A 5,851-nucleotide genomic window follows, 5' to 3' on the forward strand; every position below is an offset into this window, starting at 1 on the left:
GAAAATGTCAATCTAGACACATCAAGGTCAGTGAAGATATGTAGTTTTTTTCATATCATATTTCAGCATGATTTGCAAAGAAGTCTTAAAACTCAAAGAAACTGAGACTTTTTGTCAACCTTGGATATGGAGGATGCAAAGGCAAAAAGAACTCCACGAAATGGGGAAAAGACTATCTGGCTGGCCAATCCTAACCTGTATCAGAAGAAACCAAAGAGAAACAGCAGGTTTCTGGTGAACCAAAGTTACCAGGAACCTCAGCAAGTGGGACCAAATGGAAACGATCTATGAAAGAAGGTAAAGCTTCCTGTTTGGAAAAGACAGCACAAGGCAAGAGTACAAGAGTAAGTATTCAGAAGAAAATCCCAGTTCCTCCATTACATTCGAAACTGCCACCACCCAACTTGCTTCACTGAGACATCCTGCGGGCCTGGTGCCAAGAACTCAAGCTGAGCACCAAAGGCCAGAAATTAGAGTATATAAGCGAATCTGCGAATATGCTTACCCAGATCAGAAGAACATTCCTGTCACCGCAGAGGACGCCAAGATTCTCACACAAACACAAAGAAGATTGATGATGGACAAGGGGGAAATGTCTCTGGAAAGTGCTGGAACAAAGATACTTTCTGATGGAACCTACCCTTCTGAAGTGGCTACCCCCCCTGAGGGTCTGATGCTCTCCTGGAGGGGGTCAATACTATTGTAACAACTTTGGCCCCAGATGCCGTGTTTGCCTCCTGATCCAGAATTGCAGCCAGGGCTGGGAAGATGGAGACAGTGGCATAGCCACAGAAGGCCCACGGTGTCAAGTGGTGTGTGGTCCATGGGAGAAGTATGCCTACAGACACAGAAGGCTGGGTTCACCTGCAATTTCATGCAGGACAAGCCTGGGTGCCTCAAAAGCGGGGGAGAGTATGCACCATCTTCTTGCTCCCCGCTTGTAACTTTCCACCCCCACAGCTGGAGGACAATAAGCTGTGCCCCAAATGTATTCGCAGGAATAAGGTCTTAATGAAAAGCCTTCAACGAGCTTTCAATTGGAGGGAAAGGGACACAACTGTGATTATAATCAATGGTACAAAGAGAACTACAATCAACTCCGTGGTGACACTGATGGCTGGACTGTAGGCTGCTCACACCCTCCATGCTTCCTGCTTACAGGGATACAGGCTAGTGCATTGCAAATGTTACCCTCCAGCCTCCACTGGGGACTGTGGCTTCATGGGTTGAGATGCAGGGGCTCTTAGGTTTAAAATTGGAAGAGCATTTCAAAAATTACCATTCATTCTACTTAATAAGAAGAAAAAGTCATTCGTACTACCAAACCTTTACCCTTCTGAAATAAAAGTGACCTTAATTTCTTTTAAAGTGGGAACCTGAGCCTCGCCTGGCATAGGGTTTGGGGTGGGGGATGGGGGTGGAGTGGAAAGTATAGGTGTGCTTCCATGCTGGATTTCTCTGCAATTCTAATTCCTCCAGAGACTACTACACCTTCTTAGGTTCATGACTTCAGGCTGTTGAGTATTTTAAACCAAAGGGAAAGCTATTATTCTTTCCCACTCCCAAAAACATACCCTTAATATACAAAACATTTTTGATGTTTTCTTAATAACCTGAGACCTCTATGATGTGTCTCTGGGATAATAATATAGAACACTTTGCCGGTATTATTTTTACTTGTAACTATCATGTGTGTTTCTACTGCTTAAAAATATTTAAAGGTACTTCTGAATCATAAATTCATAATGTATTGGATTTTAAATTGTGTATAAAATCATCTATTGTATCTAGGAGGGCATATGCATTGTGGGAAAATTCTTAATATTCTTAACTCAGGATTAAGCCAAAAATCATGATTTTTTTTGGCATAATTCTTTTTTAAAACCACTCAAATGGGGCAGCCCCCTGTGGCCCAGCGGTTTAGCGCCGCCTTTGGCGGGGGTCGTGATCCTGGAGACCTGGAATCGAGTCCCACGTCAGGCTCCCTGCGTGGAGCCTGCTTCTCCCTCTACCTGTGTCTCTGCCTCTCTCTCTCTCTCTCTCTCTCTCTGTCTCTAGGAAAAAAATAAATAAATAAAATCTAAAAAAAATAAATAAAACCACTTAAAAGAGTTATGAGTAAGATTTTTTTTAAAAAGTGCTATACATTTAATGTATATAATTTGATAAGTTTGATTCATTTAGAATTTTTTTGTGACTTTCCTAAATTTATAGTCCTGTGGTTCTTAGAAAATATTTTTTTTCACTTGTGTTCTATGGCAGTTTCCAACATTGTTTTATTGTTGTGGATTTGGAGATTATGAAATTATCCCCCCCTCTAATGTACTGGAAGGAGTAGTCGAGTTAGAAAGTGTGTAACCATTAGGATATGGACAGATTTGGGCAAGAGTCCTCAATAAATGTTAAAAATGTTCACAAAAACTCAAAGAAACTTTATATTTTTCTCAGTATTTTTCTTAATTGCTTTAGCCTTTTTTTTTTAACAGTTTCTCATTTCTCATTTTAATTTCTTGAGTAAATTGGTTTCAGAAATATTTTCTTAATAATTTGCCATATGCATATTAGTATTATTTGTTATAGAAAGATTATTCAAATTTTTTCTCTTAAAGCAGAACAAGTGACTGGGCATAGATTCCTGTAATCCATATTTTTTATTCGATGGTCTAGACATAAAGTCCTTCAGGGTGTGTAGTGAATGCCCAAGCCTTTCCTGAGTTGAGAATTTTGCATTTGAATTACTGAGTCAGCTAGAAGATGTGTTGAATCAAAATTGAACACGATTACTTTCCATTGACTATATATCAACATATGCTCTTGTAAACCATTTACTCTAGCAAAGACTGCAATAAATTATATATAGAAGAAAAGTTTCTTATGTATTTATTTGGGATATTTTAGATAATAGTCATAGAATAGTTTAACTATTAACTATTGGAATTACTCCAGCAGTGTAATAAGGATCTTATTGTCATTGTTAAAAAAAAAAAAAAAAAAAAAAAGGATACCCTTTTTAGGATGCTGCTTATACAGATGGTTTAAATTCAGCTATAAATCAGGAGGAAGTTTAAGAAGTCTATCTATATTGATGATATGTTATTAGACTTAGTATCACATAAGATATTACTCTTTTAATTTTTGTAAAATCACCACCAATAAGGAAGCATATTATTTCATGCATATGTGTCCACCTTGCACTCAGACTTAACCCCAAACCCAGATTTTGTTTGATACTTCTACATCTATCTCCCTTTACACCTTGCCTCCTTTTCAAAACTGCTGTTTTACCACTCCTGCGTCACTACTCTTTTTTTCATGTCTCTTCAGAAAATGGCAACTGTTGAAGCATGCTCTTATGTTGCTCCTTCAGTACAAAAGTTCTTTGTTAGAATTTTTTTTTTAAGATTTTATCCACCCACTCATGAGAGACACAAAGAGAGAGAGAGGCAGAGACACAGGCAGAGGGAGAAGCAGGCTCCATGCAGGGAGCCGAACGTGGGACTTGATCCTGGGTTTCCAGGATCATGCCGTGGGCCAAAGGCAGCGCTAAATCGCTGAACCACCTGGGCTGCCCTGTTAGAATGTTTTTGAAAATGGGAACCTGCTCAAACGATGTATTTGTTTGATTTTCATCAGTACTCTTATTTACACTTACAGGCCCTTTTTTTTCCTTCCTCACAGAAATTCTACGGTAGTATTTCAGAGGTTATTTTGTGAATTTGCTAAGCTAATCCACACACTTCATTTATAAAAGTGGTTTTCAATACTGGATAAACATTAAAAATATCTGTAGAGATTTGAAAAATAATTGTGTTTAAATCCTATTCCATAAATAGATTTTAATTAGTCTAAGGTGTTATAGAAGCATCCAGTTTTTTAAATAAACTAATCAGGTATATTATAGAGAGAATGATTTGTACCTCTACCCACCTCCCATCCTTGCCCCACACAAATTCATATGTTGAAACTCAATTCCTAGTGTGACCGTATTTGAAGGTGGGCACATTTGGAGGTGCTTATTTAGATCATGAGGGTAGAGCCCTTATAAATGAGACTCCTAACCTTATAAAAGGGACCCTAAGAAAAGACAGCCAACTGTGAATCAAGAAGCAGGTCCTCATTAGACACTGAAGTTGCTAGTGTCTTGATCTTGGAAACTTCAAAACTGTAAGAAATAAGTTTCTGTTGTTCATAGGCTAACCAGTCTATGATGTCATAATGTAGCATTTTGAATAGACTAAGATAAGGTGATTCTAATGTATCAATAAAGTTGAGAATCACAAGTAATATAAGGTATCAGAAAAAAGCACCTAATTAGGTCCTTTTTAAATTAATAATGTATCATTTAAAAATATGCCTTCTAAAATAATATGTAAAAGAATTACTATTCTATTTGCTACTGGAAGTTATGGCCATGATCGAATTGCTGATATTATACATAGTTTCCTATGTTAAGTATCAATAAGACCTGAATGAAATATATAAAACAATTGTTTTGGAGCATGGACCTTAGATTCATCCTGGGTTTCCCACTTAGGACATTTTTTAAAAAAGATTTTTATTTATTCATTCATGAGACACACACACACACACACAGAGAAAAAGAGAGAGAGAGAGAGAGAGGCAGAGACACAGGCAGAGGGAGAAGCAGGCTCCATGCAGGGAGCCCGAAGTGGGACTCGGTCCCGGGACTCCAGGATCATGCCCTGGGCTGAAGGCAGGTGCTAAACCGCTGAACCACCCAGGGATCCCCGACATTTTTCAAACATATCAGTGTAGGAAAATAAGGCCCAAAGAGACAATGACAATTTTTCTGGACAATGGAAACAGAGATGAGAATTCAGAACTACTAAGGCAACTGGAATTTGGGGGACAGGCATTAGAAAGGAACATTACAAAATAATGCAAAAGTTGCATCAAAATATTCTTTGGATCCTTGGAAAATTCCTAAGCTCTACATGTATAGGGTAAGAACAGCTGCTAGAAAGCTAAGAATGAAATGGAGTTTTGCAAGGTCACAGTGTTGGGGTAACACTACAGTTCTGACCCAGGCTGAAGTTTGGTAGCTATTCTAGATTTTAGTCAATATCTCAGAAAGTCCAAACCTCAAGAAAGGATCACAATGCTACAGAGACAGAACTAAATTAGGTCCAACCGAAGTAAGTCTGAAAAATATGTCAGCACAGATACAGAGGTAAACTTCATGGCTTAGAGAGACAGCAGAGCATCTTAGAGCAGAAATCAGTATTGAATATGCAAAGAAAGGATTCATTAGAACATTTGCAAATAGTTCTTCAGATAAACCACCACAAGAACAAAGAAATTTACTTAAGTGCACATAATTAGAGAGGCCTATCTATCTATAATCTATCTATGTGAGTATACATGTTCATATGTATACACAGACATATAGAAGTAGAGAGAGAGATAAAGTATTTTTCATCTATTTCATATGATAGTCAAAACCTGACCAGACAAAACTAATAATGGAAAGCTGATTTACAAATTTAAATTACAATTCTTATGTGTGATGAATAACGTAAGAAGAGATATATTTTATCCAAGAATGATTCTTTTTTTTTTCACTCTCCCCTGCTATTTTATTTATTTATTTATTTATTTTTATTATTTTTTTTTATTGGTGTTCAATTTACTAACATACAGAATAACACCCAGTGCCCGTCACCCATTCACTCCCACCCCCCGCCCTCCTCCCCTTCTACCACCCCTAGTTCGTTTCCCAGAGTTAGCAGTCTTTACGTTCTGTCTCCCTTTCTGATATTTCCCACCCATTTCTTCTCCCTTCCCTTATTATCCCTTTCACTATTATTTATATTCCCCAAATGAATGAGAA

At 37.8% G+C, this 5,851-nt stretch overlaps 1 pseudogene; it reads left to right on the forward strand.

Moving 5' to 3' along the window:
* The first annotated feature begins 287 nt into the window (after positions 1-287).
* Positions 288-1,128, forward strand: LOC144319917 (developmental pluripotency-associated protein 4 pseudogene; annotated as a pseudogene).
* Positions 1,129-5,851: the final 4,723 nt, after the last annotated feature.

This window comes from Canis aureus, chromosome 9 (assembly GCF_053574225.1).
Source record: "Canis aureus isolate CA01 chromosome 9, VMU_Caureus_v.1.0, whole genome shotgun sequence".
In the NCBI taxonomy this organism is placed as follows: Eukaryota; Metazoa; Chordata; class Mammalia; order Carnivora; family Canidae; genus Canis; species Canis aureus.